The 14,876-nt window shown below is 45.5% G+C and overlaps 1 protein-coding gene across 4 annotated transcripts in view; it reads left to right on the forward strand.

Annotated features, from left to right (window-relative positions):
* The window catches only part of DMXL2 (Dmx like 2), a 2,950,233-nt gene that overhangs the window by 1,175,900 nt on the left and 1,759,457 nt on the right, over positions 1-14,876 (forward strand). The gene's annotated exons all lie outside the window — the stretch shown is intronic.

Below are 14,876 nucleotides of genomic sequence, written 5' to 3' on the forward strand. Positions count from 1 at the left end.
CGATACATCACATTGGGTAGACGTCAAAGGTGGAGATTGCATTTAATTTATGAAATTCTGTACAGAATCTCCAACTTCCATCAGGTTTTGCCACCAACAAGATGGGGGAGGACCAAAGACTATTTAAAGGTTCGATGATGTTAGCCTCTAGCATGCTTTTAACTTCCTGAATGATGGTTTCTTTTCTAGCCTCAAGTAACCAATATGGTTTCAGGTGTACCCTACGGGAGTGCGGATATGATGAGAAAACCCTTTACTCTCCCAGGTTCCTCCCGAAACACATCAGTGTACTGCTTTATATGCTCATATAAATCTTGTTTCTGATTGTCATTGAGGTCAGATGAAATTGGGGTCTTACTTTCTGTGTCTACTCGTAAAACACAAAATAATATTATGGCCAGAGAGACTCTGGGATTTTCCTTCCAATCTTTTTATACATGTACGTGATAGATTTGTGTTTAAGGCAGCGGTGTGGTTGTGAGATCTTATAATTACATGGACCCGTTTTATCTATTACTTCGTATGGTCCATGACACAAGTTTATTTTCCGAAGTAGGCAATAAGACGAGTACCTTTTGACCCATTGAAAAGGATCTGAGAGAAACCTTTTTATCGTAAGAGGTCTTTTGTTCTTGTTGCTTAACCATGTGAGCCTGTACCATGGACCTTACAACCGTCATGTGCTCTTTCATCCTGCTCACAGGAAGTGTAACTTCCTCTCTCTCCTCGCTGGTTTCTCTCAACATATACTTATATGCTGTAATAACAGCCAGCAATTTACAATATAATGTCAATTGTGTATCTTATGGTCAAGAAATTCAAACAACAAAATTATCACACGGAGGCTTCAAGATGCTCATACATAACTTCTTTATGAATTGAAGTGCTCAACACATTTCGGGGTGGCAACCTCTTCTTCAAGAGCAGAAAAAGTAGCTGTAGATACAAATGGAGAACTATTCAAACAACCTATAATACAACTTTACTTTTAGTTGATAGTATACTCTGTTACACAACATCCATAATAATAGATCAGACTATTTATCAGACCTGCTCTACATAAAGTGCCAAAAAATGAGTCCCCTTAATGAAAACCAAGAATAATTATAACTATAACACTGAATTTGTTCCAAAGAAAAGACACCTTGTGAGCATAAATGTCAAAATTAATTAAATGTATCTCCAAATGTGTGTCAATGAACACATACCTATTCAGATTAGATGAGTCAAGTAAATGTGTCTATCCACTGTGAGTGTCCTAATAAAAGGCTGACAATCAGATAAGTGTATCTTAAGATCGGACCAGCTTATTCAAACTAGTATGTATAGTAAGTATATCTTATTTACATCACAGGGGGACATAAATCATACAAAACAAGGACAGTCCCTCCAAGGCAATGCACTAGAAGGTAAATGTTTAAAGGCAGATATTCTAGTCAATGGTGTTAAACCGCGTCTCACGACTAAAGTAACCCGAAGGTCATTTACATACGACTCGCCTAGATTACAGGTGCAACAACTCTAAAGTATTTCCAGCATGTATGTGGCACACTGTCATGGAAACACCCCGGTTAAGAATCAAGTTGGAAGTCCCAATCTAAATGAGAACTAGATGGCGTCCTGATTCATGAAAATAAAGAACAGACTATTACTCTAGATCATGACTATCATGTTACTGAAATACAATGTGAAACTAAACGACAGACAGTTCAGAAAGGACATGGAACTTGTGTTAAATGAGCAGTCATGAAATGTGAATAATCTGCATGCATGTAAATACAGAAAAAGAATCGGGACAACAGTGGTGAATATTAAGATGTGTGATGTTAAAAAGTGAAATAGATTAGAGAAGCATGGAAAGCTCATAATTGCCTGCTCCTTAACAAGTATGTGATAGGAGGGCTGATATTGCCAATCTCATCAATTGCATTTCATATATTATATACATATCAGTATAGACCTAAATATGTACCTATTGTACAAGGATAGATGTACATGATTGAATAACATTCATGTTAATCCAAAACATTACTAATGTTCATGTTCCAAACAGAGCTGCTGAAGATCTAGTAATGTATCAAACATACTGTATGTAACAAAGGGAATTACACATTTCTTTTTGGAATAAAGATTTAGATAAAAAATAACTGAAATCAAATGCAAGTAGAAGAGCATTTCCACCCTCAATCAAGCTAAGGAATTATTAATGAATTATTAAAGTATTTCGCATGGATTGTGTCCTCCTACGTATTCCTCATCTTAGATATTGTCTGCCAGAGGGCGCTGTGCTCGAGGACGCAGAGTTGTAGTCCCTCGAAGGCCACCATCGAATGCCAACGTCATCCATCATATAAAGAGCTCGAGCTGTGCCCGTTGGTGTCAGTTCTGTTTTTCCGGGCTTCTGCTTCGTATTTCGAAACAGCGCGTCAGTTGTTTCTTTAAAAATATGCCTTCATCTTTAACTCCTACCACACCCAAGACGGGTTTTAAGACATTTCTGAAGTGTGGAACGAAGATGTCCATTACCGTTCCTCACCACAACTGCTTTTGGTGCCTCAGCCCTGACCATCGGGTCGACGAGTGCGGTTTGTGTCAGGCGAAGTCAAGTAAGGCTCTTAAGGAACGCCAAGGTAAGCTAACGGTGGGAGAGGAGTCTTTTAAGTCTGCAAAAAGACAACAAGACTCGGGAGAGTCCAGTAGAAAATCTGGACGAGAGTCGAGGAGGTCGAAGAGTCGCTTGAGGAAATCCTCCTCCTCTTCATCTAAAGAATCGAAGAAGCAATGTCGCAGATCTTCTACCTCTTCTTCCTCCTCGCCTGAGAGTAGATTTATTTCACTTCCTTCTAAGCATGATTCCCCTAAAAAATGGGAGGTCTTTAGGGCTTCAATGCAAAAAGAAATTTGAGAAGGCGGCCTGACCGCCTCAAAAACGTTGCGTGAAGAGCAAGCCCATGTCCGCTCCAAGAGTGACGGAGGGAAATCTAAAACTAAACACGCAAAATCCGACAAAAAGTCGAGGGCCTCCTCGGAGGAAGATTCTCCGGCGCCTCATGAGAGAAAACAAAAACCTCTGGTGCATAAATCGAGGTTACCCGAGGACAAAATGGTGTTGTCGTCGAAAGTCTAGCATCGACTCGACGCGTCCTTCGACGACTACGTCGAAGCCATTAACCAAGATGGCTTTGGTACCTTCGGCTACATTGTTGAAGCCTCCCTCAATGACATTGAAGCCTTCCTCGATGACCTTGAGAATTCCCTCGAATATATCGAAGCCAGCGTCTATTCCATCGACGCCTTCAACGCCTTTGTCGAGGAAATCTCTAATGCCAATACCCAGAGCAACACCTATGGCTAAATCTAGATCAATGCCACCAGCTTTACCAGATAAAATCTTCCATTCTCAGCCGAGGCAGGAATTCATTAGATCCATGTCCTCTATCTTTGAGGAACACTCCTCTGATGAGGATATTATATCAGCTGGTGTTCAATTTGGGACAAGAGAAGTTCCTGAGGTACTAATAGACCCAAATACTAAAATAGCTGACCTTTATGACTGCCTTCAATCGGCCACTGGGCTAGATACCTCCCCTGAGGTAGAATTTGAAAGACCAGACCCTGCAGACCATGCAGAACCTGGGTATAGGAACCTCATGGGAAGGGTCATAGACTTCATGGGGTGGAAGACAGTGTCCCTGAGTTATGACCAGGATGACATGACAGATATTTTTGATGAAGGGCCACAGAAGGACCCGATCCTTCCTTTCCACAAAGCTCTGCAAAAAAGAGTAATGGCGAATTGGGAAAACCCAGAATCTTTACCAGCTGTCAATAAAAATGTGTGGGAAAAGTAAACACCTTCATCTTCAGAATTATCTGCCTAAGCATCCCTCACCTGTGAACTTGGTGATTCAAGCTGAAACTGCAAATAGGCAATCAGCTTATCCTTCCATGCCACCTGACAGGGACGACAAGAAGACTGATGCTTGTGCAAGGAAAGTCTTTACTTCGGGCAGTATGGCCCTTAAGTCTACTAATGTAACTTGTACTTTAGCTAGATTTACATACACCTTGTGGGACTGTTTGAACGCAGCGGCTGAACACATCCCGGAGGGTGAAGAACGGGATGGTTTCCTGGCAATAGTAATCGATGGAAAGGAGGCTATGGAGGAGTGCCTCAAGTAGGGACTGGACACTGCTGATAGTGTGAGCTGGTCCATGGTGTCTAGTGCTGTTTTACGCAGATTTGCTTGGCTGAGGAAATCTGGTTTTGCATCTGATGTACAGTCCAGGTTACTCAATAAGCCCTTTGACAGCTTGAGGCTGTTCGTCAGCAAGGCGGATGAAAATTTGGAGAAGCTCCAGACCTCAAAAGCGGCACCTAATCACTCAGCGCTGCTATAAAACAGCCCCAACAACATTCATACGCAGGGTCATCTTCCTGGAGAAACCGTCCTTTTCGTTTCTACTCCTCTTTTGGAAGAGGGAAGGGACAGGCCAGTCAAAGAGGTCAACAGAGAAGACCCCCTCATGGTGGAAAGGGAAAAGGTGCTAGATCAGCCCCAGCAGCGGCTACTTCCTCCTTAGCCACTTCTGCAGCCACTGCAAAGCCACTCTGAGGTCTTTACCAACAAAACCCTAGTGGGAGGCAGGATCACTCGGTATCTGAACGAATGGCGGGGCATTAAGTCGGATTCCTTGGGGGCGCTAGCGATAGTGACCCATGGTTACTGCCTTCCTTTTCATCAAAGACCTCAAGATCATCCACCGGGAGCCAGCTCTGTCAAAATTCCAGACCCGCTCCTTGTGCAGGAGATTTCAACCCTGCTAGAGAAAGGTGCAATAGAACATGTACCTGTAGCGGAGAGGAACAAGGGTTGGTACTCCCCTTATTTTCTCATCCCCAAGAAGGACAAATTCCTCAGGAAGGACAAGTTCAAGATGGTGACAGTTTCTCAGATCCTTCAGGCTCTTCAACTTCAGGACTGGCTGGTATCATTGGACCTAGAGGATGCTTACTTTCATGTGCCAATTCATCTCAAGCACAGAAAGTACCTGAGGTTCGCAGTTGGCGGATCTCACTATCAGTTTCGACTTCTGCAATTTGGGCTGACCTCCGCCCCAAGGGTTTTCACCAAGCTGATGATGGTAGTGGCAGCGAGTCTCAGGAGAGAGGTGATTTGCATCTACCCTTAGCTGGACGATTGGCTAATCAGGGCAAGTTCACCCGCGCGAGCCTGGGGACATCTAACCGTAACCTGTCACTTCCTGCACAAGCTGGGCTTTTCCCTAAATTACAAGAATTCACAAATTATTCCAAGCCAAAGACTCCAATTGATCGGAGCTGTCCTGGATACAAGCTCAGGGAAAGCCTTGCCTCCCGAGGAGAGAGCTCGCCACATTCTGCAGATGATAATGAGGTTTTAAAATGCCCAACATCTGCTGGCTTTCCATTTTCTAAGTTTGCTAGGCCTCATGGCATCCTGCATCTTTCTGGTGCCAGAGGCCAGGTTGAGGATGCAATCCCTTCAATGGGCCCTCAGGACTCTATGGTCCCAGTTTTCGGAAGAGATGTCAGATCTTCTGCAAGTCCCGGCCAGAGTGGCCCAAGATCTTCTATGGTGGGCTTGCAAGGAAAATATTCTCCAGGGAGAAACTTTTTGGCAACCATGGCCGAAGATAACAGTAGTGACGGACGCCTCACTCACAGGGTGGGGAGCCCATACCAATGATCTGACAATCAGCGGTCGTTGGTCTCCATCAGAGTCCAAACTACACATCAACCTTTTGGATCTGAAGCCAATCAGACTAGCGCTGAAGGCCTTTCTGCCCTCTGTACGGGGAAAGAATGTCCTGATAATGACGGACAACACGGTGGCTATGTACTACCTCAAAAGAAGAGGCGTAGGATCACTCCCGCTGTGCAGAGATGCAATGCAGCTCTGGTTTTGGGCAATGCAAGAAGGAATCTCTCTATCGGCAGTTCACCTAGCCGGAGAGAAGAACATGGCGGCAGATGCACTGAGCAGGCAGAGCACAGGCAGAGCAGTCTCCGATGAGTGGAAACTAGCTCAGGAAGTCCTTCTAGAGATCTTTGCCCTTTGCGGAATCCCTCAAGTGGATCTGTTCGCGACCGAAACCAACCGGAAGTGCGAACAGTACTGCTCAAGGGAACTTCCCCCAAGAGGAGCTTTAGGGGACGCGTTCGTAGTGGACTGGGTATTGCCACTCGTGTTCCCTTCAGTCCCTGTGATCCCTCAAGTAATAAGGAGGTTGAGAAAGTTCAGGAAAACCATGATCCTAATTGCCCCGGATTGGGCCAGGAGAACTTGGTACCCTGGCCTTCTGGACATGTCCATCTGCCCTCCAATTCGTCTTCCACAAAGGAGAGGATCTCCTCTCACAAAAATGAGGTCAAGTTCTCCATCCAGAGGTCAAAGCTCTCAGCCTTCACGCATGGCTTCTGAGAGGCTGAGGTATAAGGATTGGAACCTTCCGGACAACGTTATGGAGATTTTGCTTTGGGCCAAAAGGCCAGTAACAAAATCTTTGTACTGATGTTGTTGGAAGAAATTCAGTAACTGGTGCAGGGATAAGGATCTGGACCCTTTTCAATGTAGCACTCCCATGGTGCTTTCTTTTCTTTTACATCTGGCCAACTCGGGGCTCCAAGTTGGCACTATTAAAGGATATTTAGCAGCACTATCTGTCTTCAAGCACTCCTCCGAAGAAGTTTCTTATTTTAAAATGACTTTAGTTGTTCAATTTCTTAATGGGCTAACGAATGTGTTCCCTCCAACACCTTTTCAAGTTCCTATCTGGAACTTAAATTTAGTTTTAAAATGTCTTATGTGTGCCCCCTCTTGTCCTTTGAGACTCTTAAACTTCAAAAAAGGTTTAACTAGTGGCTTTAACATCAACTGGCAGGGTGAGTGAGTTGCAGGCGCTCTCTTGCAAGCCTCATCACACCATTTTCCACAAGGATAAGGTCATTTTGAAGGTCAAACCTTTTTTCTTGCCTAAAATAGTTTCAGATTTCCATTTGTCACAAAAGATCACTTTACCTTCCTTTTACCCTCCTCCGTATGCTAGTAAAGAGGAGGAAAGGTTCCACAGACTGGACCCTAAAAGGGCTCTTAGCTTCTATATCTCTAGGCTAGAGAGGTTTAGACAAACTGACCAGTTGGTTGTCGGTTACACTGGACACAAATTGGGTCTTGGAGTATCCAAACAAACTTGATCCAGATGGATAATTCTGCCAATATCTGAGTGTTACAAATTGGCTGGGAAAGAGCCTCCAGATGGACTAAGTGCTCATTCAACCAGGGGCATAGCAACTTTTCAGAGGGCTGTTCCGGTGCAGGACATTTGTGTGGCAGCCACCTGGTCACCCATGCACACTTTTGTAAAACATTACTCTTTACTTCTTACCAAGGAGGCCTTTTTTGCAACAGCTGTCCTTCATTCAGTACATAATAAAAAACTCTGCTACTCCCTCCTCCAAATTACAACTGCTGTGAGAGTCTAAGATGAGAAATACGTGGGAGGACACAATCCATTTGAAGAAAAGTTACTTACTGACTGTATCGTTCTTTCGACTGGATGTTCCTCCCACATATTCCTCATCAACCCTCCCAACCTACCACTCCGTACACTTTTTACGCTTTTTGCACTTGTACTTCCTTAAGAGCCTGACATCCTTCGATGCCTGATACAACTGATGCGACCATTAACACCGAAAAAACAGAACTGGTACCAACGGGCGCGGCTCGAGCCCTTTATACGACAGATGATGTTGACATTCGACAGCGGCCCTCGAGGGACTATGACTCTGCAGCCTCGAGCACAGCGCCCTCTGGCGAAAATGTTCTCAAGAAGCAGAAAGGCTGGCAGACAATATCTAAGATGAGGAATACGTGGGAGGAACATCCAGTCGAAAGAACGTTACAGTTGGTAAGTAACTTGTTCTTCTGACTTCTATTAAATGACTCATTTGATCATTCATGATCGTTGGAATTTATCAGTAAAACAACCACACAGCCGATATTAAGAGATGCCAATATAGATCACAAATTTACAGAAAACATTGTAAACTAAATTCCTCACTGAGCCCTTTTGGGAACAATGTGTCAAGGCTTTTTATCAATACATCTCTCTTTGTAATAGTTGCTTAGTTGTGTACACTCATCTATTTTCTTTTTTTTACTACTTCAGGTATCAGGAATCTCAGTTGGGAGATGTTATGATGTTGAATGTTAAAATGTCTCGCAACAGGTGATTTTCTGCTATTGGTGCGAATATTTCCGTTATGCTCCAACCAACTGTCATGCACCAACCCTGGAAGTTTGTGCATCATTGGAAGAACTACTAACATGATTCCCGCTGTTCCATTTTGAAGGCCTAGTCTATTTCAAATATGGCCGCCGGAACTATAAACAGACCAACCTGGCGCTGCCAGTCTCTTTCTCTAAAGTTGACTCGCCCTACGGAGCTGTCCTCTGTGTCTCGTTACCTCCTTCCTACCTAAGTTCTATCTTACCTATTCCGTCACTTTCGGTGTTTCAAAGTAACGGGTATTACTTTCTGCTTCCTTTTTTCGCACGTAGTATTAACCATTTTACCAGTTAACGCTACTTCCGTGTCAGTGGCTGCTTCGACTATCTCAGTTACTCTCCGTCGCTCTGTTTCTTTACCGTCTCCTCGGTATCGAGATCTTTCTTTCTCAGTTTGTTTCCTTTTTCGCTCGCTTATTCTGTTTGTATTAATTCTATCCTGTTTTTTCATCTGCTTTATTCCAATCACCGTACCTGGTACTGACTCTGGAACGTCTCATCTACGTTCCGTAAAGATACTTACCTCCTTCTCTTCCTACCTGGAATCCGCCATTTGCTGCAGTAGGAGACCGCCTGGTATCCGTGGGTCTTCAAGGATCGGGTACTCCGGTCACCTTCCCCAGGGTTATGATGGACATTTACTTGTAACCCTGGAAATTGGATTCTTTGGTTGCTGCCGGCAGAGGGAATCTTCAGCCATCTCGCCTTAATGAGGAAGTGTCTCATTTGGCGATTCAAACATACCACTCACCATACTTGTCAAGGAGTTCCCCCTTTCTCACCTGGGTCCGTTCTTTAGTGGTGTCTTTGGTCGCTGCCTTCTTGCGGACGGACCTGATCTTGAATAAGGCTGCCCGAGTCTCTTCCGACTCCAGCATGCATCCAATTCCGGGGGACAGGATCCAGGAATCTGGGAAACGGGGAGAAGACAATAGTACACTGGAAGAAGAAGAAGAAGAAGAAGAAGAAGAAGAAGAAGAAGAAGAAGAAGAAGAAGAAGAAGAAGAAGAAGAAGAAGAAGAAGAAGAAGAAGAAGAAGAAGAAGAAGAAGAAGAAGAAGAAGAAGAAGAAGAAGAAGAAGAAGAAGAAGAAGAAGAAGAAGAAGAAGAAGAAGAAGAAGAAGAAGAAGAAGAAGAAGAAGAAGAAGAAGAAGAAGAAGAAGAAGAAGAAGAAGAAGAAGAAGAAGAAGAAGAAGAAGAAGAAGAAGAAGAAGAAGAAGAAGAAGAAGAAGAAGAAGAAGAAGAAGAAGAAGAAGAAGAAGAAGAAGAAGAAGAAGAAGAAGAAGAAGAAGAAGAAGAAGAAGAAGAAGAAGAAGAAGAAGAAACCGAGCACACGTCTGGTCGCTACTTCGCAGTAGCATTGAGACGCGCGTAGTGTGGCCTAATAATAGAATAGGCTACGTCCAGCGTGTGGAGCGAGAAAGTGTTTCACGCTGGACGGCCATGTTGGGAGTATTAGGGAGTGCAAGCCCCGTTGTGACAAGGACCAGGAAGCCCAAAAGGGGCGCACTCTGCGGTTCATGACAGCATGCCTCCTCCGAAGACCACTTCCTCCAGGTTTGCCTGGGTGTATTAGATGAAATCTTCTGAGCAGCCGAGGGGCCTTGATATTTGACATAGGCTCCCAGGTTCTTTCACTAGGAGGGTAACCTTTCCATTCAACCAGGTATTGAAGCTGGCCCTGTCTATACCTGGAATCACAAATCCGGGATACCTCATATTCCAGTTGGTTGTCGATCAGCAGAGGAGGAGGTCTGCAGGATTTCTGGGAGGATGGAATATAGGGTTTCAATAAGGATGTATGAAAAACGGGATGTATTTTCTTCCAGGAGTCTGGTAGTTTGTGTCATGATCTCTGCTTCCAAAAGGTCTGGGTTTTCCCAACTCCCTTGGAAGCAGATCCATAACCCAGGTTCCGAGTGCCAACAAGTCCCAATTGGGACCTTTTGGACCCAGTCCTGGCGCCAGTGGCACCAGGCTCATAAATATGCCCAGTCCCAGCGCTGGAAGCGCCGGGCTCATAATGCTTGGGTGGACTTACCTGCAGCAGACCATGCTGCTTACTTGCCTGCCAGTTGAGCCTCTTATCCTCTTCTGTTTGGAACTACGTTTCCTGTTGGGTGGGGCAGGAGCCACTCCCTAGATTAAGAACACTGGAACTCTTCTGGAAAGCAGGAACTCTTTTCTTACCTAGGCGTGGCTGTGGCAGGAGATACCTAAGCACTACAGGAGGCTATTTAAACCACACCCGATGGATGAATCTTGCTTTGCGTTATTCTGCATCCTCTGCAGCAGAACGCTCATCGTGTCTTCTGCATCTGATCCTGGGCCTAAGGAAAAAGGCTTACCATCCTGAATCCAGTCTTCAGCAACACCTATAAAGACAAGAAAGAACAGGTTAGCATTACGGTCTTCAGTGACAGCTCTTCACTTACCTGGTCCATCGGCTGTCACCAACGCCTCGCGCTGCATTCCGACATCTGAAAGACAAAGGCTTACCTACTCTTCGTGCGCTCCAGAGGTCTTCACACTGTATTCCGGCATCTGAAAGACAAAAGCTTACCAACTCTTCGCACGCTCCGGAGGCCTTCGGCGCTGCATCCCGCATCTGAAAGACAAAACAAGGTGCGTTTAAAGACATTGGGGAACTTTAATACTCACGTGCCATTACTCCTTTCCACATCTAACCCAGTGGGTATTCCGGCACCCTGCAGCCGCTCCGAACTTGTACCTGCAAAATAAAAAGACAGTTAGAGCGCATCGTGAAGCAGGCAACAAGCGCTTACTTACGTGTTTCCAGGCGCTTCTATTCATCACACGGGCTCCATCTTCAACTCACTTCAGCCCGTCATCCACCATCGCCGGAACCCTGCAAAACAAGAGATATCATTACTAAAGACTTTAAAGACATTAGAATTACTCGAAACTTACCGTTCGTGCAGTAAACGACGGACAGCAGTCCTCTGAAGTCAAGAGGCCTGCTCCCCTTATCCAGTGAAGAAACTGGTTACAGCACCCTGCCCCGAGGCAGATGGAGAGCACGGCGTTCACTTACCTAAGGTGAGAGCGTTAACCTTTGGGGTTCTACAGGAGAAGAGAAAGGGAAGAAGAGAGAGACATTCAATAACCCAGTTAATTAATCCCATATTTTCTATCTGCAGACATCTTACCCTTCGAGTCAGACATACAGTGCACAGAGGTCCAGCCCAAAGAGCCAGCCGTGTGTTACACATCACCTTTGAAGATACGGTATACGCCCAGTCAAGACCGGCGCCTCTACGGGAATCAGGTGAGCGTTACAGTTTGATCCGATATGAGATGGGATTTATAATTAAATGGATATCCGAAATCAAGGGTAGTGGGTACCGGTCTTTGAGGGTGCATTGATTTAGGCCACGATAATCGAGACAGGGTCTGAGTTCCTTGGTATCCTTCTTGGGAACAAAGAATAGTGAAGCACCGGCTGGAGATTTTGACGGTCTTATGGTGCCATTTTCAAGGTTGGCATCCAGGTATTCTCTGAGAGCCTTTTTTTTCGGGTTCGGAAAGAATGAACATCCTGCCGAAGGGAATCCCTGCTGAGGGTTCAGTATCTATTGCGCAGTCTTCAGGCCTGTTTGGGGGTAAGGCCTGGACAACGGCAGTCGAAAACATATTCGCGTATCCTTGATAGGCCTCAGGGACTTGTATGATATTGGATACCATGAGTGGTGTCTGTTGATCTCTAGACTGTTCCTTTGGGGGTGTTAAGGACGGTTCTAGGAATAGGCAGTGAGACATGCAAAACTCTGAGCCTAGGAATAGAGATCCTGCTGTCCCGTTGATATACGGATTGTGTTTCTGTAACCAGGGCATATCCAATACCATGGAGTAATGAGCTGACTTAATGATGTCGAACTTAATTAATTCCTGATGGTGGTTTATTGAAAGTTGGATCTCCTTGCTCTGCAGGCTTATGGGCCCTGAAGTGAGGGGTCTTCCGTCGATGGCCTCCACAGGCTGCATGGTACTTCATGTCTCGTACGGAATCCAGTGACTAGCGACCCAATCTTGATCAATGAATATTCCCATAGCTCCACAGTCTACCAAGGCCAAAACGGAATAGGTCTTATTCTGGGAGGGTGATAGGAAGGCCTGTAATATCACCAATTTGTTTTGTCCAGGAGAGTTCAAGGATGGAATTGATGTGGAGCAAACATCTCTCTCCCGAAGCCCTGCTCCATCTAGGATCGGGAGCTGGCGTTTCCCGAATGCCGAGGGGGGGCTAGAGGACATTCCCTAACCAAATGTTTATCTGAGGCGCAATACATGCACAACCCCGTATGAATCCTTCTCATTCTCTCTTGTGGGGATATGGGTCCACGGAAGGCTCCAATCTGCATGGGTTCTGGTTCCGTGACTGAGCCTGGGTTTGTGTCCGTTCTGGTGGTACTATCAAAGGACACCTTAGGAGGATTTCCCCTGGATTTTTTCTTTTATGCCTTCCTTTCCTGGATACGGAAGTCTTTGCATGGCAAGGTCCATTAATGCCTGGAATGAGTTTGGTCGAGCCAGTCTGGCCAACTCATCCTTAATCTTGTCATTCAATCCTCTCCTGAACAGTGTGAAACTTGCCTCAGAGGACCAATCAGCTTCCTTGGCCAATTGTTTGAATCGGGTCACATACGTGAGCATATCCTGGGAACCTTGCTGAAAGTCTAACAGGCGTTCCTGGGCACTGTAGACCTGCTCAGGGCGGTCAAACATGTTTTTAAGGGCCTGTATGAAGCCGTCATAGTCGTCTAAGAGGGCATCACCAGAGTTTACGAGGGGAGTAGCCCAGGTTAAGGCATTCCCGGAAAGGTGAGAAATAATGAAGCCCACCTTGGCCCTGGGAGTCGAAAAGTAATAGGGTTTAAAGGTAAAATGGACCAAACACGAATCCAGGAATGCACGAAGGGTTTTTGCCGACCCATCTTATTTGTCCACAATACCGCCCAGCAAGACACTTTCTTTTGTGGCAGAATCCCGGGATAGGACCAATTGTTTGAGAGCAGCGTTTTCCGCCTTTAGATTCTGTACCTCGGTTGATAGTTCTTGCATACGACGCATCAAGTCCTGCACGGCAGCCTCCATGTCAATATTGAATTCGGTCTGGTGGCTTCTCAAACTGTCAAGGAGTTCCCCCCCCTTCTCACCTGGGTCCGTTCTTTAGTGGTGTCCTTGGTCGATGCCTTCTTGCGGACAGACCTGATCTTGAATAAGGCTGCCCGAGTCTCTTCCGTCTCCAGGATGCGTTCAAGTTCCGGGGCACAGGATCCAGGGATCCGGGAAACGGGGAGAAGACAATAGTACACAGGCCCGGGAAGGGAAGGGGCGAGAAAACGGATAAAGGTTGGAAACGAGGAATCGGTACCGCGAGCTACCGCGCACACGTCTGGTCGCTACTACTAAGCAATAGCATTGAGACGCGCGGAGCTGCGGAGGGCGTGGTCTATCAATAGAATAGGCTACGTCCAGCGCGTGGAGCGAGAAAGTGTTTCACGCTGGACGGCCATGTTGGGAGTATTAGGGAGTGCAAGCCCCGTTGTGACAAGGACCAGGAAGCCCAAAAGGGGCGCACTCTGCGGTTCATGACAATATTTGAAGGACCATAACACCAATTTGGGTTTTTTCTGCCTTAGGGCTTTTTCCCTGCATTAAGGGTGTGCTCCTCAGGTATCCCCAAGATCTGTATTCAATCCAGATCAAGGTGGCCACTGAAGGAGCGCGTCCCTATTTACGTCAGAAAAAAGGAAAAGAAACCAGCAGAAACCACTAAGACTAAGAAGAAGAAGGAAGCAGCGAAGTTGCAGAAGACATTTGAAGAAGAAGGTGAGGAGGAATTTGGGGAAGGGGAGTCAAATCGTGACACCAACGTTCCCTTGCTGTTCGTGAGGTTTCTCCTATATATATATCTAGAAGTGCACAGGGGCATTTGATGCAATAGATTATGCCAGTTCTAGCATAGTTGGCATAATATATCAGTGCTATCTTTTCTCCCATGTGAGGATGTGAAATGGTGCTGCTCTTAATTACGTTATTACAATTGCACGAAAGGCAGGGAAAAGTGCCCTTTCGTGTGCAAATCGATGTTTGACTCACTGTGGGAGGCCTTTCTGCCCGTACCAATTTGTCCCTCAAATGACCCCCTCTTTGATATGCCATCATAGGTAGTTTAGGGAATTTTCTTAGTAGTTGAGGATATAAATGTAGACATTTCCAATGTCTTTTGATAATCCTTGAAATGTGGGCACTTTGTCTTGAAAATTTAGAAACGTATAACAAAGGAATGTCATCAGAGTGTCTTTGTTGGTGTAGAAGGGATCCTCTGTCCACTAAGTTTGCTCTTTCAACAGCCTCTTCCAAGACTTCTTTGGGATAACCTCTCTCTAAAAATCTTTCCTCCAAATGATTGTATTCTTGTTGTAATGTGATATGGTCAGAAATGATCCTTTTGAGTCTTACAATCTGACTGTAAGGGATTCCTATATGGCCACCGGTCGGAAGGACGTGTGGTCCTTGGCTC

Source organism: Ambystoma mexicanum, chromosome 11 (assembly GCF_040938575.1).
Source record: "Ambystoma mexicanum isolate Mex_15411 chromosome 11, UKY_AmexF1_1, whole genome shotgun sequence".
Lineage (NCBI taxonomy): Eukaryota > Metazoa > Chordata > Amphibia > Caudata > Ambystomatidae > Ambystoma > Ambystoma mexicanum.